Here is a 24,031-nt window from a genome sequence, read left to right as displayed (position 1 = left end):
ACTGTTGGTGTGTGGGCTTGGTTAAATTGCAGATTCCTCAGCCCTATACTGTACCTCCTAAAAATCAGAATTTCTAGGAATTGAGGCCCAGGAATTTGCATCTTTAGCAAGGTGTTGTTCCCTTCCAAATTTGAAAAACATTGCTGTTTTCCTAATGTTGTTCTAATTTTATTTATTTTATTGCTTAATTATGCTGTTTTGAAAATAAGTGGTGTTATATGGTCCACAGAAAAGTGAGAAAGGAAGCAACTAATATCTGTAATGCTCGCCTTACTCCAAAGATTCTTTGAAATTTGAAGATAATTTTTTCTTTGTATGTTTATTTGTGTTTGTTTTTTAAACTTGCTATGGAAAATTTCAAATATATACACAGAGAATAATGCATCAAGCTCTCATGTGTCCATCCTACAGCATCAACAACTGTCTGCTCAAGGGCAATCTTCTTTCATTTATATCCCCCACCCACTTAACCCTCAACCTCTTTCCCGCCCCCAGCCTCCCAGATTAGCTTGAAGGCCATCTCTCATAGGTATCATTTTATCTGTAAACATTTTGATAATGTATCTCTAAAAGATAAGGGCTCAAAGACATAATCACACCATCTTTACACTTAAACCAGATTAACAGTAATTTGTTTATATCAGCGTTTATCCAGTTAGTGTTGATAGCAATTCAGTCAGTGTTCACATCTCTCCGATTGTCTCATTTTTTTATACTTATTTGTTTGACTCAAGTTTAAAATAAAGTTCATATATTTCAATTGATTGATATTTTTTTATGTCTTTTCTCATCTGTTGGTTTTCCCTCCAATGTTTTTTTCCTTATAATTTATTTGTTGAAGAAAAAAGATCCCGTAGTGTTTCCCACCATCTAGATTTTGTTTATTACATTCCCTGTTGTTTCATTGATAAGTTTCTCTGTCCTTACATTTCCTGTAAATTGGCAAAGAGCTAGGGGGTTGATCAGGTTCAGGTTTGATTTTTTTTGGCCAGTGCATTGTGTACTTCAATTATGAGGCATATGTCTGGTTGTCACTCTGGTTAGCAGCTATTGATGATTGTTGCTTAGATCCGTTGATTTATTAGTGGTTGCAAAATGGTGATATTCTAATTCTATCAAGCCTTCTTCATGTGTTAGTAGGAATACTTCTATTAAAAAAAATATTCCTTTCATCAGCTATTTGTTTAACCTGAGGTACAGTTCATATAGGATAAGTACTACTTGATCTTTCCCTTTACTAGTTTTCAAAATAATGGTTGGTTCTCTAGTATTCTCCAAAGGTGATTTTTTAGATATCAAGATATAATGCGGGGGCTTCCCTGGTGGCGCAGTGGTTGAGAGTCCGCCTGACGATGCAGGGGACACAGGTTCGTTCCCCAGTCCGGGAGGATCCCACATGCCGCGGAGCGGCCGGGCCCGTGAGCCATGGCCGCTGAGCCTGTGCATCCGGAGGCTGTGCTCCGCAACTGGAAAGGCCACGACAGTGAGAGGCCCACGTACCGCAAAACAAAAACAAAAACAAAACAAAAAGATATAATGCGGGGAGGTGGGGAGGTGGGGAGGTGGGGAGGTGGGGAGGTGGGGAGGTGGGGAGGTGGGGAGGTGGGGGGGTGGGGGGGGTGGGGAGGTGGGGGGGCAAAAAAAAAAGATATAATGCACATGCTATAAAATTCACCCTTTTAAAGTATATGTTTCACTAGTTTCTTGTATACTCACAAAGGCGTGCAACCATCACCACTAGATGATCATTTTTATTTACTTATTAAAAAATTTTTATTATAGTTTTAAAATATTTATTTATTTAGGCTGCTCCAGGTCTTAGTTGAGGCACACGGGATCTTTGTTGCCGCATGAAGGATCTTTAGTTGCAGCCTGTATGTGGGATCTAGTTCCCCAACCAGGGATCAAACCTGGGCCCACTGCACTGGGAGTGCGGAGTCTTATCCACTGCACCACCAGGGAAGTCCCTAGTTGATCATTTTTAAAAGCCTCATTATAAACTCAGGAGCATACTTAATGTGTTTTGATCCATAGCAATTATTCTTTTAACATTCAAATTTTTTTCATCTTTAGCCAACTGGAGCCTCTTTAAACTGGCTCCTGAGACCTTTTGACACTTTTTCTTTTCTTTCTTTCTGTTATGAGGAGATATTCCTGGTTCATCTTGTACTTTTCTGCTCCAGCCCAGGAGTCACAGGAACCCTGATTCCTTTAGTGGAAAATTGTATTTAGAGGTCCCAATCTGGGTGCCTGGGGTGCTCATTATTACTGGTTATTCTAGACCTCATATATTGATTTTCACCTCTTTAGTGGAGCTAATTTGTTTGCTGTGTCCTGTGATTTATAATCCATGAAGTAGAATTTAGCTATTGGTGATTTTCAGGAATTAAACAATGTCTTATTCAACTGATGATTCGTGTGAAAAGTACTGTTCAAAAACCACCTAATTGTCAGTCATTGTTTATTTTAAAATTATTTCCCTTGGGGAGTGTGTGTGGTTTAAAGACTCAGAGTAAAAATTCTTACTTGGCATTAATTATAGTCAGCTGAATTCCAACATGATACAACTTGCTCATGTTAAGATAAGTATCAAGTACCAGATAAATGGTAAATTTTATAGGGAATGCTTAGTTCAATAAAACTATGGTCTCTCTAGGAGAAAGTCAATATTTTTTTAACCTTTGGGATATAATGTAATGAATTACCACAACTTTATTCAAGAAGGTCTATATTTCTCATAAGCTAATAATTTATTGTTTCTTATTTGGATTTCCATCGGTCAGTGCTGAGGAATGAAAAGCAACAGCTTCTTTTGTTCTTTTTTTAACAGCTTCTTTTCTGAATAATCTTTTTCTGGAAAAATGATTGAAAGGCCTTGTATTATTCCTGGCTCAAGGACCTATAAACATGTCAGCGATTTTTAGTTAAGTTATTAAAACACTGTCAAAACCTTGAGTAGTTGCTTTTAACTATCTAATATACATTAACAGCTCTGAAGGAACAAATAAATTTTAGCACATAACCAAAATCCCTTTGACTGCTTTGAAACCATATATTTTGTATTCATAGTATATGCCTTTGAAATATTCGGCTCTCAATCTCCTTAAATAAAATTTCACTTTATTGTGTGTTTATTTAGGTGAGAAAATGAAAGCACTTAAGAAAGTTTGTATTCAGCCATACACAGCCTCTGAGTTCCCCAAGGGCAAGCACCACATCTTTTTACTTCCTGTGCCCAGAATTCTCTAGGTCCTCACTACTAAAACAAGGAAGAAATGTATCAATGCAAGAGAGGCTGCAGTAGGTCCTTTAAGTGCAAGGTGTCAGGTGCTTAATCACTTAGTGCTTGATTACCAAATGCTTTCAGTGATTTTAGGTGTCTTCAAGGTCCTACTGTGAATATTTTCACAACCTATAGTGTTTTATTACATCGAACAATTCCTGATCTCTGCTGTTCACACTTCCTTTGAGCCTTCACTTTTATCACACGAAAATTTTATATTAAATATAATTCCAGTAAAATGATTTTTATCATAGTTTTTTACAGCCTTCCATAAATGGATTTGAGGTACAAATTATTTTCCCCTTCTTAAAAATGCAAAATAAGGTATAGCTGACCTCATCTGTACAGTCATCTATAGAATAATCTTTGTTGGACTCCAGTAATGGTTTATTTAATATAATTTATAGAACTAGGCCATCCTTTCCTTTTTTCCCATCAAAGTTAAGTCTCTTTATGGATGAAAAGTAATGGCAAAAGGCTCTTTAAAAGTATCGAGGGCTTCCCTGGTGGCGCAGTGGTTGAGAATCCGCCTGCCGATGCAGGGGACATGGGTTCGTGCCCCGGTCCGGGAAGATCCCACATGCCGCGGAGCGGCTGGGCCCGTGAGCCATGGCCGCTGAGCCTGCGCGTCCAGAGCCTATGCTTCGCAACGGGAGAGGCCACAACAGTGAGAGGCCCGCATATCACACACACACAAAAAAAGTATCGATACCTAAACTACTTCTGGTTTTGTAAATTGAGCAAACATCTTTTTTGTTTATGTTCCTTGACACTTTTTCCTTAAGTGCTAGTGGACTTAGAAGTATTTGATGGTAATTATGGAAGAACTAAAAAGAATGCTGACATTAGGTTGTGTTCATGTTGCTTAGTTACATGGTTGAAACCCCGTTTTTGACATGCCATAGCATTGAAAGGAGGCCCTTGGAAAGTACTTAAACGCTGGTTATCAATATTTTGAAATACATTAGTGTAGGTATACAAGCCATTTCTTTTTTTTTACTTGAAAAAAATATTAGTTTTATTTACCTTTCTGTGAATAATCTATATCACACGCAGCCCAGTGGAATTTTGAAGACCTGTCATTTATCATTTAATTGCTTGCAAAAAAAAATAAGGTTAAAGCCTTGAGAGGAAATTTACCATCAAGTACATTCTCAGAGATTACTTCTTTTTTAGTACATTAAAAAATTCTTTTTATTTATTTTTGGCTGCGTTGGGTCTCCGTTGCTGCACACGGGCTTCCTCTAGTTGCGTCGAGCGGGGGCTACTCTTCGTTGCGGTGCACGGGCTTCTCATTGCAGTGGCTTCTCTTGTTGCAGCGCACGGGCTCTAGGCGCACGGGCTTCAATAGCTGTGGCTCGCGGGCTTTAGGGCATAGGCTCAGTAGCGGTGGCGCACGGGCTTAGTTGCTCCGAGGCATGTGGGATCTTCCCGGACGAGGGCTCAAACCCGTGTCGCCTGCAATGTCAGGCGGATTCTTAACCACTGGTCCACCAGGGAAGTCCCTGAGATTATTTCTTACTGTACCTTTGCTTTTCCTTTTTGAAAGCAATTTTATAATTGTAAGAGGTCTGAGGGAAAGGACAACTTGCATTCTGGGAGTTTTAAAAAGTTATGACAGGAAACTAAAATACAAGGCCTCTGTACTTGAAGAGATTTCATACCAATATGCTATTTGCCTTATAACTTTTGTTTTATTTACTGTTTAGAAGTATACTTATCGGACTTCCCTGGAGGTACAGCGGTTAAGACTCCGAGCTTCCACTGCAGGAGGTGTGGGTTTGATCCCCGATCGGGGATCTAAGATCCCGCATGCCGCGCAGTGCGGCCAAAGAATTAAAAAGAAAAAGTATTTTAATCTCACATTTAGTGAACTGAACGAAGAAACAAAGCATATCAGATTCGGATTAATGTAAAGGCTACATCATTTAGCGTTTAACTAGTAAGTTTTAAACATAATTTGGGTTCCAAGTTCAGTATGGAAAGAGCATAAAAATTTCAGTAACGAAAATGCAAAATACACATTTTTGGAGTTGATAAATGTTTTACTTACTCAAATACATATTTTTCTTTCTCTCCTAAGTCTTTTTAAACTTTGAAAGACTTCAGTAGTTTGTAAAAAACACCCAAATCCCAATTCTGCTCCTCCCTCTGTATTTATTAAAGAATGTGAAAAATTCATTATTTATGAAACAATCACACAAGACATATTTCATAGACTCCCCAACTTTGAAACACGGATATAGAGAAAATATACATTAAAAATTCGTGTTCATTGCAATGTGCGAAACCAGTTTCAAAACGTAACTCTTATTTTTTCCGCCGTAAACTAATAAAATCAATTAGGTTCTCTGATTGAACGCTTATTAGAAAAAAAATTAAACGGTTTGGTAGGTGCTCTAGGATAACCCTTCTCCCCCTCCTTTTGCCCACGCACCCATTTAGACTGGCAAGCCTATTTTCATTTTATTTCAAAGACTTTTTTTTTTTTAAAGCGAAGGCAGGGGACGGCGGGGGTTGCTAAATTTATCTTCTCCAGCCACGGGGATGAAGAAAACACATTTACTGCGGGCGGGGGTCTGAGGGCCTGCAAACAACTCGAGCAAGCGCCTCGGCCAGGACCGGCGCGGAGAGGCGGTAGGTCTCCAGGGAGGGCCCGGGGGGTGGCCGCGGCCCACGGGAGATGGTGGGGGGCGGCCGGGCCGGGTGCGGGCCGCCTGCCTCTCCGCGGGGTCGCCGGACCACGGCCCCGCGCGGGCTTTACGGCCGAGGCGGCGGCAGCGGCGCGTGTGTAGCGGCGGCGGCGGGCGGGAGCGCGGAGGAGGTGGAAAGAAGGGGGGCGCTGTCACGGAGACTCCGGCCGCCGGAGACCCCGCCGCAGCGAGGCCACTGGGCTCCCCGGTCGCACGGCGTGAGCGCGCCGACCGGGGCACCAGGGAGACACACCGGGCGAAGGAGGGGGCCTATGTACCCTTCCGCATTTTCCTGGGTCTCTCTCCCGGGCGGTGACGTGACGTGCTGACGGCGGGCCCGTGCCGGGGAGCTGGGCCGCTTTTTGTCAGCTCCGAGCTCGGCCCCTCCTCCCTCCCTCCGCCCGCCCCACCAGCCGGAGCCCGGCCCAGTGCTCCAGAGAAAGGCCGGCCTGCAGCACCCGCCACCGTCGCCGACCGCCCGCACGCCCGTCCGGTGAGTTCCGGACGCCGCCGCGGCCGCGGGGCCTAGCGCGCGCGCAGGGGCCTGCTCCCGGCCTGGTCGGCGGCCCGCGTGGCGCCCTTCCGCGCTAGGCCGGGCGGTGTGGCGCGCGGCGCCGAGCAGGCCCCAAGGAGGCCGCAGTTAGGCCCGGGGAGGAGCCCGGCTGCCCCGAGCGGCGGCGAAGCCGCGCTCCGCAAACGGGCGGGGGTTGGGGGAGGGTCGGCCGGTGGCCCGGGACGCGGCCGAGGGGCCCCGGGTCGGTGCCGCGGCCGGCCCGGGGCACTGCGCGGGGGCGAGGCCTGGCAATGAGGCGAAGGCTGCAGGCGTGAGGTGAAGGCCGCAGGCCGGCCGGGCCGATTTTCGCTATGTAAATATCGGTGAGGGGGGGGAGGGACGGGGGACAAGATGGCGGCGGCTCGGCGCCTGCTGCAGGGGACGATTGAGGGGGTTGCTGGGAGGGGGAGCCGCCATCTTGAAGGCGGCGTCTGAAGAGAAAATTCCGCTACAGCCCGTAAGGGGGGGTCGGAGAGCGGGCGGCGGCGGTGGCGGCGGCTCCGGTGACGGGTCCCGGAGGCCCGGCACGGCAGCGTGTGCGCGCGGAGGGGGCGTGCTCGCTCCCTACAGCGGCCATTGCCCTCGCCGCCATGATGTGCGCTCGGGCTCTAGGCGCTCAGCGGCAGCGCCACCTTCCTGCCCTGCCTACCGCAGCCCCCGTGACTAGCTGCTGCTTCCGCTGTATTTTAGCCGAGCTGCCGCAGGCGGCCTTCGTCGGCGCCCAGGCGCTGGGGCTATCTAGTTCCTCAGCGTCCCCGGCCCCGCGCCTTTCCCTCGCGCTTGTTACAGGTCACTTGAGGGTCCGCCCAGGCATGTGGACTCACCACGGCAAGTGGGACCCCAAGACATTTTCTTTTTACCCCAGCGAAGTCACACGTGAATTAGAGTGCCTTAGATGCGGTTGTTTTCCAACAGTCACTGCTTTTTCGAGTAAAGAAAGAAATAAAGGAATAAATTTTTTAAAAAAATTGATAGGAAAGAAGTTCTCACTCTTTCATGTAGTAAGGGGAAAAGTGCAAATTGCACAGCACGGCAACGGAGAAATAAAAATTTTATGGAGTCGTTTGAATTTCGTTAATTTGGAAACAGCTTTCTAGAAAAGGTGCATTTAAGCTATTAGCGATCTGTTGGTAGTATTTACTTTTTTTCAGGAGTAAGAAAAGGGCAGAAGGTTTTATTTTCTTCTTGAAGGACAACGTAATGTGATGCAGTATTTATTGTTCCTGTACCTGGTATGGTATTTAGTTTCTCTGTTTGATTTGAAAATTTCTAAGGTGGAATTCCACTCCTTAAGGTAGTTTTGATTGCATACTACACTACTGTGACCTCGGTGCTAGGTGCTACGAAAGATTCAAAAGGTTCTTGTAATGCAGACGGTGGCTCCAAGAAGTTCGTTGTTCAGAGGCAGATGAGATGAGGTGAAATGCACTGAAGTGCTGCCGGGAAGGTACAGCCAATTATTGGGGTTTCAGAGGAAAACGAGGTTAGGTGACATTTCGTGAAGGTTACTGAAGGATGGGTAGGACTTTGTTAGACTGAGATGGGGTGGGGAAAGGGCATTTCAAGGGTGAAGCTTCTTCAGAAAACAGCAAGTATGTGTAATTTGGCTGGAGTAGACGGTGTAGGTAGGGGAGTGGTGGCTAAATAAGGTAGATGGAGCTTGCTTTCCAGGTGGAGGGGCTTATACTCGGTGGGGGAGGCCACGGAGCCCTCAAGCAGTAAGAGTGATGACGCACCTGAGCCTGGCTTTATAGCCCCTTAGCCCTTCCATTGGCCTAGGAAGTTTCAAAGTTGAGAGAGTAACAACCAGTGTTTCACTGCAGGAATGTTCAGAAGTTCAGGCAATTTTGCTGCTTTTTCAACAATCCATCTCTGGTAGGCAGCTGCTCCCTTTTTTCTGTCCTTATTTCTCTCTCCAAGTAACTTTTTGCTCAAGAGTTATTATAATCTCTGTAGTAAACAAATGGGGAGGGGTTTCTAGCTGTTCATTTACCGTGGTTGAAAATTACAGGACCAGTGCTGTGGGTTACTTTATGAAAATGAGGAATGAACCTGTAAGTATCCTCATGGTAATTTTTAAACAAGTCAGTTTTGAAAAGTAGAAGAGCGATGATTAAAAAGGCAGCAGCCTTCAGGTGGTCTTTTTGGAATCCCTGTTCTTCCATCTGGTAAGAGGAACCACCTTTTTGATTAAGAGGGTAATAACTAAGGCTGTTTGCTAAGCTAAGCCTTGTCATGTTTTGATTAATATTTGAACTATTCTCGATGCACATTTTGGGAATGTGTTTCCTAGAATTTTATGATACGTAAATTTATAGGTAGCATAAGTATTCACCAGAAAGTTGTTTCAGTTTTTCCATTTTTCCTAAACTGCAACAGGTCAGAGCAGTGATTGCTCCATGAGGGGAAGGGAAGGAACCGAATATTCTCATGTTTATCTTTTTTTTTTTTTTTTTTTTTTTTTTTTTTTTTTTTTGCGGTACGCGGGCCTCTCACCGCTGTGGCCTCTCCCGTTGCGGAGCACAGGCTCCGGACGCGCAGGCTCGGCGGCCACGGCTCACGGGCCCAGCTGCGCCGCGGCTCGTGGGATCCTCCCGGACCGGGGCACGAACCTGTGTCCCCTGCATCGGCAGGCGGACTCTCAACCACTGCGATACTAGGGAAGCCCCTCATGTTTATCTTAAAGGGCTATGGTTTAGAAAAGTTTGAGACACGCACGTGCGTTCTAGGAGGCTGACTAGAAGCAAGTTGCTAAAGCAGTCTGTGGTCGTTGAGATGGTAAAGGTAAACGTAAACTTGAAAGAATCAGTTGCTTTATATCTTGACAGCTGGGAAAGACATAGAATTCTAAAAGGGAATCGTATTGCTGCACACGTTCCAGTACAGCAAGAGTGGATGATTAAGATTAAGCGTTGGACTTCAGTCGTGTAGTTAAGAAGAGAGGAGTGTATGGTTTGGAAGGATTTCTGTCGGAAACAGTTAAAGTGCTTTTTGCCTGAAAGGGTGGTCTGGAAAACTGGTGGAACAACAGCTATCTTGGATAAATGAGGTGTTGTTTTTTAATTTGTGTATGTTTCAGATAGATGCAAGTTTCCTTTTTTAAAAGCATGCTCACAGTGCATTGAGGAAAAACTTTTTTCCACATTGCTTTTTGTAAATGCTTCCTCTCTCAACCTACCTGGACTTGTATCGCCACTTATGACCTTGTTTGTACTATTTGTGTTTATGCACACTGGCAATTCCAGGCTTTTTCTTTTTTACTCTTAAACTCCTCAACCTGACCTTGAAACCCCTCAGCCTCAGCAGAGATTACCTAATGTTTTACTTACACCAGAAAGATAGACAGCCATCTGATCTAAGCAATTGAATTTCCTTCCTTCCACTTCATATTCTTCCTTTGTCTCTCCCTAGGCTGTCCTGTTCTTCACTTGTGGGAAGAATTGGCTGCTTCAGGCCCAGATGCTCTGCCTGTGGGATCCACTGGTCCCAAAGGATGGAGCTCTGTCAGTGTGATTCTGCCACTTGCATCATTGCCCTCTAACTCTGCTGATGCCTTTTCCTCTCCTTACAAACATTCCTAGGTTTGCTCATCTTACAAAAACCTCAGCTGTCTTATCTCTCCTTTCACCAGCATTTTCATTTCTTTTCATTCCACTATTCCTAGATCTGCTGTTTCCCAAATTGGGAAACTTCTACAGCATGTCAGCAGGTGTGTTATATAAAAGTGTTCTCTGTTTCAGAAACTCTATACTTTCTCTGCCTTCTGTTATGGGATTTTCCTCAAGGTCAGTTGTCTACCCTGTTCTCTTGAATCTTCTTGCGTGGTTTTGGTGCCCTTTACCATGCCCATCCTCTCTAGTTTCTCTAGCATTGCCTACTGACCACCTCCTTTCAGGTGTCTTACTGTCTTAACATGGCTGAAACCAAATTTATCTGGAACATAGTAGATGCCTAGTACTATTTATTGGGGAAAAAACTTTTTTTTTAAAACGCAGAGCGCCTAAAACAGCTCCTGCTTCTAGCTTTCTTTCTGTTTATGGCACCATCATTTTTCCAGGCTCATTCTTCTGTCTCATATAGCAGTGTAGGTATGTTTTAATTTAGCGTTTAACCTTTTATATTTTAGCTGTGTATTTGTATTTTTGTTATCTTTTCTAAACTCTGGATGTAGAGACGGGTTCTCATTTATCCTTGTCCCAGAGCATTACCTGGTACATGGTAATGATAGTTACCTAAAAGCAATTCTCTCAATATTGGGGTGCAGAGAATTTTGTGTAGTTGAATCGTTTTCAACTATTCAAGCATCTGTCTAGTCACTGTATCCTTTGAGCAAGGGGTGTGCGTAATAAGGCATATGCCACATAAGCTGAGTAGCCCCCGCCCCCAGCGCTTAAGCTTGGGGTTAATATGGCCATTGTATACTTAGTCCTGTCAAATTAGTTTTCCAAAGGACTTTTTATAAGATCCAGGAATCTTGTAACTATTTTACTCAAAGGGAGGTAACATTTTAAGGAAGCTACGTGGCCTTGAAGAATACAGCCATTAAGATTGAAAAAAATATTTAAAATGATGAAATATTTCAGAATTACTGAAAAGCAGGTATCGCCCAGATTTAACAGATCTTAATATTTTATTACATATTTGCTTCGTAACTTTTTGTGTGTTTAAAGAAAGAAAACCTCAGAGATTGAAGAGTGCCTCCCTATCCCATTCCTGTCTTGTCTTTGCCAGAAATAACTACTGTCCCAATATGTATGTACCACAAACAATGTCAAGTACTGCTTTATTTGTTTTAACTTTACTTAAGTGGTATCATACTGTGTTTATCATTTTATATATATAGTTTTTCACTTAGCAGTGTTTTTGAGATTTATTTATGTTGTACGTAGATCTAGTTTGGTTCTCAAGAGTGTGTTCCAGGAATTCCCAGGGATCTCTGAGATTCTTCCAGCCTCATTCTTTTGTACACTGCACAAGTACTGTACAGAGCCTCCACGAAACGTGATGTCATGATAGATGGAACACAGACGCAGTTATGGGAATCCAGCTGTCCTCTATTAAGCCTGTCCTTGAAGAGATTTGCAGAAATGTAAAACAGTGCTACTCCTTTCACAGTTTTTTGTTTTGAAAAATAGTTATTTTTAAATGTTCATGTTTATATACAGTGGGTTTATTTTTTATTAATACTTTTAAGGTGTCTCAGATTTAATTTCTAATATAAACATCTCTAGATAGAACCCACATAAACAAAAAACTCTTTGAGGTCCTCAATTTTTGAGTGTAAAGAGGCCCTGAGTCCAAGAAGTTTGAAAACTACTGATCTGGTTTATTCATTTTACTTGTATTTTAATGTATAAATATACTGTGGTTTATTTATCTGTTCTTAGGGAGGGGCCATTAGGTTGTTAGCAGTTTTCTGCATTTTCAAACGATGTTGTAGTGAGCATCCTTATATGGGGTTCTTCTCTCTTGGGATTATAGAAGTAGAGTCGCTACATTCAAGAGTCTGCATTTGTCAACTTTACTGGGAATTGCCAAATGTCAAATTGTGTTCCATTCGACACGCCCATCAGCTGTGTATGAGCCTGTTTCTCCAGACCATTGCCAAAAGATTAGACTGCAGTTTTTTCCAATCTTTTAGGTATAAATGGTATCTCATTGCTGTTTTCACTTTGCATTTCTTAGATAACTCATGTTGTTGAGCCTTTTTTCCCACGTATTATTAGCCATTTGAGTTTTCTATGACTTTCTTGTGCCTATCCTTGGTCCATTTTTTTATTGGATTGTTGCCTTTTTCTCATTGGTTTATGGTTATTCTTTTTATATTCTGAATACTAATGGCTTGTAGTTTTATACACTGAAAATACCATTTCCTAGTCTGTGGCTTATTCTTTAGCTTTGTTTATGGAATATTTTTTTGTGTAGGACTTGTTAATGTGAAAGTAGTCAGTTTCCTCAGTTCTTTTTCATTTATGGTTTATGTTTTCTTGTATCTGCAAGAAATTCTTCCCCTGCCCCAAGGTCATAATGATACTGTGCTTTTTCATATTTAGGTCATTAATTCATCTGGAATTTTTTTCTCTATTGTATGATATAGGGATCTGATTTTATCTTTTTAATATGAATTTGCCAAATAGTTCAGCCTTTCTCCTCACTACTTTGTAATGCAACTTGTGAAGTTTATCGTATTCTCATATATATACATCTGTTTCTACTTTCTTCTGATTTCATGGGTCTGTTTGACTATATACCTATACCACTCTGATTTAACAATGATAGCTTTATAGTTAAATCTTAATATGTGTTCTTTTTCTTCGGGGTTTTAAAGCTATTTTCCTTCCTTTGTTTATTTTTGGGTCAGTTTGTTGGTTTCTATGAAAAACTGTTGGATTTTTATTGTATTTGCATCAGATTTATAGAATAATATGTAGATACATATAGATGTATATTAAATAGTGGAGCTGGGGTCTGAATCTGGGCATATTTTACTGCTTTTCATAAAGCTCTTGCACGGGCTTCCCTGGTGTGCAGTGGTTGAGAGTCCGCCTGCCGATACAGGGGACACGGGTTCGTGCCCCGGTCCGGGAAGATCCCACATGCCGCGGAGCGGCTGGGCCCGTGAGCCACGGCCGCTGAGCCTGCGCGTCCGGAGCCTGTGCTCCGCAACGGGAGAGGCCACAACAGTGAGAGGCCCGTGTATCGCAAAAAATAAAAATAAAAATAAATAAAGCTCTTGTACAACTTTTGTTAGATTTTTTGCTAGAAAAAAATTTGTATAATTTTTGTTATTGTGATAGGATTTTCTTTTAGGTACTGTTTCTGTACTGATCATGTAACCTTGCTGAACTTTCGTATTAACATACTTCATAGATTCTGAAGTACATCCCTCCCCCATTTTAATATGTCAGAGATTCATATAGATCTTCATTTGATGGTGTCCTATAATCACTGTTGTCCAGGTTGCAGTCATGATGTAGTTATTGTTTTTACATGCACATACTTGGTCAAGACTCTTCATTTTGTCATCACTTAAATGAGTATGTGCATTGTTGTGTTTTAATTTCACACCCAACAATGCAACTGAAGCAAAAGGAATTGTGAGGTGGGTGTCTTACTGGAAAGAAAATCACATAGATAATTATGGAGCATTTTAAGAAATGCTGCATCACCAGCACTCCTGTTGGTAGAGGACAATATTGTTAGGAAAGATTGAATAGCTTTGAGTAGAAAAGCATTCCATAGTAGGACCCTGAATGTGAAGTTTTAGGAGTACTCTACCAATTTCTTTTTTTTTTTTTTTTTTTTTTTTTGCATTTCATCATTTATTTAATGTTTAAGCTCTCACACTAGATTTTTACGAGCTGGTGAACACTGACAAATTATTTCTTCCACAGAACTATAACCACATGTTTACGGACAGTATAAATATATGGTTGAGCTAATGTTAATACACATCACCATTTTATCAATTACATAATAAAACAAATTGTCAAATATCCAAATATTAAGTTACACAGCTCAAAAGGCATATAAAATATTAAATGCTCAATTCATTAGCAGAAACCCTTTTTTCAAGAGAGGTTGGGATTCACACTTCAAACAAAAATAAAATGGTAAACAACTTCAGATAAGTTTGAAAAAAATTACAAGAATTTCAGAAATTTTATGATTAAGAATTGTTTTAGCTACAATAACAAAGTATTTCCACCTTAAAAAAATATTTACTAAATTAAAGCACATATTTTACATGTTCTGCACAAGGCAAAGGCAACATTTTACTAAAAATATTTAGTAGCCCCCTCCCATTCTTTTTCAGGCCCTCCCTGTAGGTTGTACCCCAAAGTGCAAACGTTAAAATTAACTGTAAGGCTTTTTTGTCTGGAGACATCAAAGACATGTGCTTCTTTTACAATGTAGATTTTCAAAATGGAGGTTTTCTATAACAGCACAAAATGGGATTTATAGAAAGATATTAAATAATCACTGTAAGACTTGGTTAATTTAAAAAAAAACCAAAATGAGCAAATCTGATGTATACCGGTATGAATGTGGAAGACGTAAACATATTGTGAGCAAATAACATTATAGGCCCTACTTGCTATGTTTGAAATGATGGAAGAAATAAACCACATAAGGTCCAGAGTTTTCTTAGTTCCTGGGATTTTAGTTCTATGTGATACTAAAAATATACAAGTATTGTGCTGGGTATTTCGGCACCTAGTCTTTCTAAATTTCTTACATATTGATAAGATTCTGGCATGGAAACAGATTTAAAGACTTGACTCAATACTGCATGATTTCAGGAAAGGTCAATTGGTACGAACGATAATAAGCACATTTTAAATGCTGAACAGCAAGAATCCTTTGCTACGTGTCCAAGGAGGTTGGTCATAACCCAGACATAGAAGCTGCAATTCTGCCAGGCTTGTGGCCTGGTAAAACTGCTTTTTGACACTTCTATGGAAGCTTCATCAGAGTTCACGAAGCCAACGTGCTGGCTAACATGTACAACAAATTCCGTCCTGTCTAGGTTCCACTTCCAAGCAATGGCATCAGGCACCCCGGTTTTATTGAAACCAACAGTTGTTCCTATGACCATTGGAGTTTTTGAAGCGCAGCCACATTTTAGGACGATACTTCTCGAAATACAAAAGTTGCTTGCTGTTGGAAGTTCCATGCTGCTTTTGTCTTATCAAGTGTACTGCATCTTCATATTTCATTCCACCTTCAATTAATGCTAGGGCGACAAGCCCTGGACCTCTCCCAAGGCCTGCAACACAATGAACGGCAATACAACAACCAGGGTCTTCATGGAAGTTAATTTTCATGAGACTTAACCAATCATCAACAATCTGGTTAGATGGTGGTGTGCCATCATCAAAAGGCCAGTCGAGAACATGGATGCCTTCTTTCTCCACAAGAGTAGTGTCAAAAGTTGCTTCACATATTCTTGCTATTGTGGTAACTCCATACTTCTTAAGTTCCTCTATAAATTTGTTTAAGGTCGCATTGGTTGGATTAAGAAATCTCATGTTCTTATAAGTGACTTCCACAAGAGCTGGGTGGTTTATTCGAGCCATGTTAATTTAGTTTAAAAACACTCAATAGGTTTATGAAAGAATTAAAAAACTTGAATACAGAAATGATGCAAAGAAACTGAGTCTACTTCGGTATACTCCACTTGAAATTCTCAGTGCTTTTGAGTATGAAGTTGAGAGTAATGGGAAATGAAATGAACCTCCTAACAAGAAGCAGCAATTCTTCAATCAGTGATGCTGAGGCAATAGAAAGAAAGCGCACTGAGCTTTACCCCATCCAGGTCAGAACTCTTGTAAAAAATGCTCTGTGGATTTCAGTTCAACACATCTGTGTCCAGGTTAACCACTCTTATGGGGGCTTCTTGGTAGAGTAGTAATGAATTTCTACAGTTCATTTGTCTGCACGGAAGTTTTGCTGTGCCTGGCAGTAACCTCCACTGCCCTTCAGAAACTCCATAAATGTATGACTAAGAACACCACAGAACTGAGGAATATGTCTACTCATTGAAGATTGTGGCCTCATCATACAGCCGGTCCTGAGGTGGCGGTGGTGGCAGGGCCAGGGCGACGGCGGGGTCACCCGACTCCCAATTTCTTTTGCTTCCATTTTTTCTTCTATATATCCACAGGATAGGATGAAAATATGTCTAAATAAGTCTAAAAGAATTGTCTTGATAAATCTAAAATGAAATTTCTAGATAATAAAGTATAGCATCAGTTTAACTGGCAGGATATTTTTCTTAGATGTAGGTAAAACAAGGATACATCTTAAAATTGGCGATATTTTTAGATTCAATGGAATGTGGGAGTAATAACATTATTACAGTTTATAATTCTAGTATTTTCTAAATAGGTGTGTGTGAGTAAAGATGTTTTATTTCTTCTTTTCCATTCCTTTTTGCCGCCTCTTTCTTTTTTGTTTGTTTTCTTTTTCTTCTAGTTCATTGACTAATGCCTCTAGCACAGAGTTGCATGAAAGCATTGATAACAGGCATCATTGTCCACGTGCTTTAATGGAGTGCTTCTAACATTTTATCATGAAGTATGATGTTTTTGTGCTTTTTGTTTTGGAGGGAGGAGATATTTATTAGTTTATGTTCTCTTTTACTTAGCATTTTAGAGTTTTGGTTGATTTTTTTAATGTTTTTGCAGCATCTCTTCGTGTGATGAATTGTATTCATAGATTTTGTATTTTAAAGTGTCTTTAGAGTCCCTGGATATTTGCATCCTTTTTTATTGCCATGTACTTTTTTCTTAAGATGTGTTTTGGAATAATTCTTCTACTTTGAAACAAGTTGTATTTCATAGAGATGATCTGTTTCTGGAAACTTATAAGTCATCTGTGAAACTGTCTTTGCCTGGTGTCTTTTTTTGTGAGTTGTTTTTTGATTAATAGTTTGTTTCATGGTGATAAGTGTTTTTGGCTTTTCTTAAGTTGTTATTTATACGAAATGAACAGTATTCCAGAAAAATATAAAATTTCAGATATATTGGTATAAAATATAGACTTCTCTAATGACTTTAAAATGTCTAATTTCATTAATTCCTTTTTTTTCTGATGAGTACTGCCAATAACTTGCCTATATTAAGGCTTTTCAAATAGTTCTTTTTACTGACCATTTGTTTCTGCTCCATATGGTTAATATTTCTTTCTTTCTATTTTATTTGCGTTTATTCTGACATTAAAAAGATTTAAGTTGGAAGTTTAGCTCATTAGTTTTAACATGTTTATTGGAATATAATTGCTTTACAATGGTGTGTTAGTTTCTGCTGTATAACATAGTGAATCAGCTGTATGTACACATATATCCCTATCCCTCTCTTTTGCGTCTCCCTACCGCCCTCCCTATCCCACCCCTCTAGGTGGTCACAGAGCACCAAGCTGATCTCTCTGTGCTATGTGGCTGCTTCCCACTAGCTGTTTTATATTTGGTAGTGTATATATGTCCATGCCACTCTCTCACTTAGTCCCAGCTTACCCTCCCCCCCCCCCCCCCCCCGTGTCCTCAAGTCCATTCTCTACGTCTGCGTCTTTATTCCTGTCCTGCCCCTAGGTTCTTCAGAACCAATTTTTTTCTTTTTAGATTCCATATATATGTGTTAGCATGCGGTATTTGTTTTTCTCTTTCTGACTTCACTCTGTATGACAGACTCTAGGTCCATCCACCTCACTACAAATAACTCAATTTCATTTCTTCTTATGGCTGGGTGATATTTCATTGTATATATGTGCCACATCTCTTTATCCATTCATCTGTCAATGGACCCTTAGGTTGCTTCTGTGTCCTGGCTATTGTAAATAGTTTAGCTCATTAGTTTTTAATCTCTACTCTTACATGCTTTTAAAACTATAAAATTTCCTCTGAACTGTAACTGGTACTGTGAATTTTATGTGAGTTGATTTTTTATTATTTAGTTCTAAATATATTGTGGTTTTTATAATTTTCCTATGGCCCATTGAATTATTGAGACTTTTCAAATTTAAGGAAATTTTTTAGAGGGAGTGTTATTACCTCAGACATTTATTTCTAATTTTACTACATTATAGTTGGGGGACATTGATTAATAATTTGTGTTTCTCTATACTAACAACAAACAACTTGAAAATAAAATTTAAAAGCCAGTACAGTTGACTGATTGTTTTATATTTTGTCTTAAAAGCTAGTAGTACAATTTGTAGTAAGATCAGAGAACATCCAATACCTTGAAATAAACCCAACAAAGCTTACTAACACCTTTAGTGAAAGCATTATTGAGAGAAATGAAAGAAGAACTCATAAATGGGGAGAGATATGATGTTCATGGATAAGAAGTATCAATGTTATAAACATGTCAGTTTTCAACGAAGTCCCAATCAAAACCCCAACAGGCTTTTTTTAATTTAATAGACCAGTTCTCAGATTTATATGGAAATGCAAAGGGCCTGGAATAGCAAAGGCAGTCTTGAAAAAAAAAGTTGGAAGGCTTACACTACCATATATTAAAGCTTATTTTAAAGATTCAGTGATTAAAATAGTGGGTGCAAGGCCAGATTGATCAATGCAACAGAATAGTGTCCTAGAGTAGACCTACATATATAAGGTCAATTGATTTACAACAAAAGTGTGTTGGGATTTTGATTGAATGTAGAGGTTAATTAAGAGAGAATACTACTGATCCAATATATTCAAGAGCAAGATTGATTTCTCTGTATATTTGTATTAAAAATAATCCCACTTAGAGTTTTCAGTTACTCTTATTAATGGTATTTTACATTTTTAAGTGTTACATAAGAAAGCTTTTGTCTTTAAAATAAAAAGCTTTTGTCATCAAGTATATTAATCTTATACCAGCACATTTTATGGGTTCATTCTAATATTAAGATTTTAGTTGATTCTCTTGAATTTCCTGGATAAGTCGTACATAAATAAATATAATTTCTTTCAAATGATAATTATATCTTGCATTTAATTATCTTATTGCATTGCCTATCAGTTCCCATACAATCTTAAATAATAATAGTGGGCATCCTTGTCTTAAGTTTGGCTTTAAAAGAAATACTTTGTGTTTCACCTCAGTTTTATTACATGTCTTTTTGTTATGAAGTGGTACTGATCTCATTCTCCTATCTAAACATACATGTTGTAACATGAACTAGTTTAAGGTTTGCCTGGTCTCTCCCGTTGTGCAGCACAGGCTCAGCGGCCATGGCTCACGGACCCAGCTGCTCCGCGCCACGTGGGATCCTCCCGGACCAGGGCACGAACCCGTGTCCCCTGCATTGCCAGGCGGACTCTCAACCACTGCGCCACCAGGGAAGCCCCTGCCTGTGTATTTTTTAAACTAGCTTTACTGAGAGGAAGTTGTTACAAAATTCACCCTTCAAAAGTGTACAATTCAGTGGTGGGTTTTTTTTGGTAGATTCAGAGTTGTGCTATCATCACCAGTAATTTTAGAACATTTTTATCACCCCAGAAGGAAACCCTGTACCCAGTTAGCAATCACCTCCCACCCCCAGCCCCTGACAGTCTACTTTCTGTCTGTATGGATTTGTCTCTTCTTCATGTTTCATATTAATGGAATCCTGTTATATGTGGCTTTTTGCATCTGGCTTCTTAGCATAAGGTTTTCAAGGGTCATCTACGTGATAGCATGTACTAAGGTTTCATTCCTATTTATTGTATTTTTTCTAACTGTTAAAAAAAGTCTTTCTCTTCCAGTTTGACTAGTTTAAGTAAAAAAATAGATGTTGAATCTCAACTTTTCAGATTTTCCTTTTTTGACCTGTTAATTGGGCCATTATTTGGTTCCATCCTTGAATTCTAGAATAACCATGCTTTGTCAAGGTGGCTGTGTGTGTATGCGCATGCACATGTGCGTGCACATGTGTGTCTATATATATTATATGATGGATCACATTTGCAAAAACTTGACTTGGGATTCATAATTAACCGTGTTTTTGTAGTTTGGTTACATTATTATTATTATTATTTTACTTTTATTTTTTGCAGTACGTGGGCCTCTCACTGTTGTGGCCTCTCCCGTTACGGAGCACAGGCCCCGGATGCTCAGGCCCAGAGGCCATGGCTCACGAGCCCAGCTGCTCCGCGGAATGTGGGATCTTCCCGGACCGGGGCATGAACCCCTGTCCCCTGCATTGGCAGGCGGACTCTCAAACCACTGCGGCATCAGGGAAGCCCCTGGTTACATTCTTTTTTGTTAGGCTTTTTTTAAAAACGGTAAATTAGTTTTTTTATTTTAAGTTTTGAATTTTATTTTATTTTGTTTTTATACAGCATGTTCTCATTAGTTATCTGTTTTATACATATTAGTGTATATATGTCAAACCTAATCTCCCAATTCATCCCACCACTACCACCACCCCCCTGCCACTTTCCCCACTTAGTGTCCATACGTTCTCTACATCTGTGTCTCTATTTCTGCCCTGCAAACCGGTTCATCTGTACCATTTTTCTAGGTTCCACATATATGCATTAATATACGATATTTGTTTTTCTCTTTCTGACTTACTTCACTCTGTATGACAGTCTCTAGATCCATCCACGTTTCTACAAGTGACCCAATTTCATTTCTTTTTATCGCTGGGTAATTTTCCATTGTATATATGTACCACATCTTTATCCATTCATCTGTCAATGGGCATTTAGCTTGCTTCCATGACCTGGCTACTGTAAATAGTGCTGCATTGAACATTGGGGTGCATGTGTCTTTTTCAATTATGGTTTTCTCTGGGTATATGCCCAGTAGTGGCATTGCTGGGTCATATGGTAATTCTATTTTTAATCTTTTAAGGAACCTCCATACCGTTCTCCATAGTGGCTATATCAATTTACATTCCCACCAACAGTGCAAGAGGGTTCCCTTTTCTCCACACCCTCTCCAGCATTTGTTGTTTGTAGATTTTCTGATGATGCCCATTCTACTTGGTATGAGGTGATACCTCATTGTAATTTTGATTTGCATTTCTCTAATAATTAATGCTGTTGAGCATCTTTTCATGTGCTTCTTGGCCATCTGTATGTCTTCTTTGGAGAAATGTCCACTTAGGTCTTCTGCTCATTTTTGGATTGGGTGGTTTGTTTTTTTTAATATTGAGCTGCATGAGCTGTTTATATATTTTGGAGATTAATCCTTTGTCTGTTGATTCATTTGCAAATATTTTCTCACATTCTGAGGGTTGTCTTTTTGTCTTGTTTGTAGTTTCCTTTGCTTTGCAGAAGCTTTTAAGTTTCGTTAGGTCCCATTTGTTTATTTTTGTTATTTCCATTACTCTAGGAGGTGGATCAGAAAAGATCTTGCTGTGATTTATGTCAAAGAGTGTTCTTCCTGTGTTTTCCTTTAAGAGTTTTACAGTGTCCGTTCTTACATTTAGGTCTCTAATCCATTTGGAGTTTTTGTGTGTGGTGTTCGGGAGTGTTCTAATTTCATTCTTTTACACGTAGCTGTCCAGTTTTCCCAGCGCCACTTATTGAACAGATTGTCTTCTCTCCATTGTATATCCTTGCCTCCTTTGTCATAGATTAGTTGACCATAGGTGCGTGGGTTTATCTCTGGGCTTTCTATCCTGTTCCATTGAACTATATTTCTGTTTTTGTGCCAGTACAATATTGTCTTGATTACTCCAGCTTTGTAGTATAGTCTGAAGTCAGGGAGTCTGATTCTTCCAGCTCCATTTTTTTCCCTCAAGACTGCTTTGGCTATTTGGGGTCTTTGGTGTCTCCATACACATTTTAAGCTTTTTTGTTCTAGTTCTGTGAAAAATGCCATTGGTAATTTGATAGGGATTGCTTTGAATCTGTAGATTGATTTGGGTAATGTAGTCATTTTCACAAGATTGATTTTTCCATTCCAACAACATGTTATATCTCTCCATCTGTTTGTATCATCTTTAATTTCATTCATGAGTGTCTTATAGTTTTCTGCATACAGGTCTTTTGTCTACCTAGGTAGGGTTATTCCTAGGTAGTTTATTCTTTTTGTTGCAATGGTGAATGGAATTGTTTCCTTAATTTCTCTTTCTGGTCTTTTGTTGTTAGTGTGTAGGATTGCAAGAATTCTGTGCATTAATTTTGAATCCTGCAACTTTACCAAATTCATTGATTAGCTCTAGTAGTTTTCTGGTGGCATCTTTAGGATTCTCTATGTATAGTATCATGTCATCTGCAAACACTGACAGTTTTACTTTTTCTTTCCCAATTTATATTCCTTTTATTTCTTTTTCTTCTGTGATTGCCATGGCTAGGACTTCCAAAAATATGTTGAATAATAGTGGTGAGAGTGGACATCCTTGTCCTGTTCCTGATCTTAGAGGAAATGCTTTCAGTTTTCCACCATTGAGAATGATGTTTGCTGTGAGTTTGTCGTATATGGCCTTTATTATGTTGGGGTAGGTTCCCTTATGCCCACTTTCTGGAGAGTTTTTATCATAAATGGGTGTTGAATTTTGTCAAAAGCTTTTTCTGCATCTATTGAGATGATCATTTTTATTCTTCAGCTTGTTAATATGGTGTATCACGTTGATTGTTTTGCGTATATTGAAAAACTTTGCATCCCTGGGCTAAATCCCACTTGATCGTGGTTTATGATCCTTTTAATGTGTTGTTGGATCCTGTTTGCTAGTATTTTGTTGAGGATTGTTGCATCTATATTCATCAGTGATACTGGTCTGTAATTTTCTTTTTTTGTAGTATCTTTGTCTGGTTTTGGTAACAGGGTGATGGTGGCCTCACAGAATGAGTTTGGGAGTGTTCCTTCCTCTGCAATTTTTTGGAAGAGTTTGAGAAGGATGGGTGTTAGCTCTTCTCTAAATGTTTGATAGAATTCACCTGTGAAGCCATCTGGTCCTGGACTTTTGTTTGTTGGAAGATTTTTAATAACAGTTTCCTTTTCATTACTTGTGATTGTTCTGTTCATATTTTCTATTTCTTCCTGGTTCAGTCTTGGAAGGTTATTCCTTTCTAAGAATTTGTCCATTTCTTCCAGGTTGTCCATTTTATTGGCATAGAGTTCCTTGTAGTAGTCTCTTAGGATGCTTTGTATTTCTGTGGTGTCTGTTGTAACTTCTCCTTTTTATTTCTAATTTTATTGATTTGAGTCCTCTCCCTCTTTTTCTTGATGAGTCTGGCTAATGGCTTATCAATTTTGTTTATCTTCTCAAAGAACAAGCTTTTAGTTTTGTTGATCTTTGCTATTGTTTTCATTGTTTCCATTTCACTTATTTCTGTTTTGATCTTTATGGTTTCTTTCCTTTTACTAACTGGGTTTTGTTTTTTCTTCTTTCTCTAGTTCCTTTAGGTGTAAGGTTAGATTGTTTATTTGAGATTTTTCTAGTTTCTTGAGGTAGGCTTTTATTGCTATAAACTTCCCTCTTAGAACTGCTTTTGCTGCCTCTCATAGGTTTTGGATCATTGTGTTTTTGAAAAATGGTAAATCAGTTATGTAAAAAGAATTGAGATGGTTTTCCTCCTGTGTTCAGCGAGCTTTGGGAAAAGCCTAGAGCTTTTTGAAAGGGTAACAGACATCTTTCTCCTCCCCTCGCCCCATTTTATGGTGATTGGGTTCTCTAGCTCTTATTGAGTTAATGCTTGTAAATTAAAATTTCTCTTCAGTGTGCTAGCATAGAATTATAGACTGTTTTCTTAAAAGTTTTTTACTTTTCCTGTATCTATGTGTATTTTTCTTTATTTCAAATTATTTATGTTTGTGCTTCCCCCCAGTTTCCTCCTCTCTTTTAGATTATTATCTAGTAGTAGTTTTCTATCTCCCCAAATCCCTGAGAAAAGCAGGCATGGATTTTGGTGGGGGGTGGGGAGTGCAGTGTAAATTAGCTGATTCCCTAGCTTTGCTCCAGAGAATGATCATGGAATTAATGCTGCTGATACTGTACCTGGAGCTGATACTCAGTGGAGCATGCCCATTGTTGGTCATGTAAGAGACAGGTAGGGAGGGAAGGGGGGATTAGATG

At 39.9% G+C, this 24,031-nt stretch overlaps 1 protein-coding gene and 1 pseudogene across 7 annotated transcripts in view; one reads left to right on the top strand and one right to left on the bottom strand.

Annotated features, from left to right (window-relative positions):
* The first annotated feature begins 5,807 nt into the window (after nt 1–5,807).
* The window catches only part of ZFX (zinc finger protein X-linked), a 60,672-nt gene continuing 42,448 nt past the window's right edge, over nt 5,808–24,031 (top strand). Inside the window, exon 1 of one of the 7 annotated variants that reach the window (XM_059050630.2) lies at nt 5,808–5,920. The gene's annotated coding sequence lies outside the window, so the exon portion shown is untranslated. Of the gene's footprint in view, nt 5,921–6,003; nt 6,470–6,764; nt 6,843–24,031 lie in introns of those variants that run through there. The other 6 variants (XM_067023666.1, XM_067023668.1, XM_059050629.2 and 3 more) reach the window with 6 other exon arrangements.
* Nucleotides 15,097–15,609, bottom strand: LOC131748518 (protein tyrosine phosphatase type IVA 1 pseudogene; annotated as a pseudogene).

The sequence above is a fragment of the Kogia breviceps genome, chromosome X (assembly GCF_026419965.1).
Source record: "Kogia breviceps isolate mKogBre1 chromosome X, mKogBre1 haplotype 1, whole genome shotgun sequence".
Lineage (NCBI taxonomy): Eukaryota > Metazoa > Chordata > Mammalia > Artiodactyla > Physeteridae > Kogia > Kogia breviceps.
Note: the sequence above shows the minus strand (reverse complement) of the source record. Positions and strands in the feature narration are given on the sequence as shown.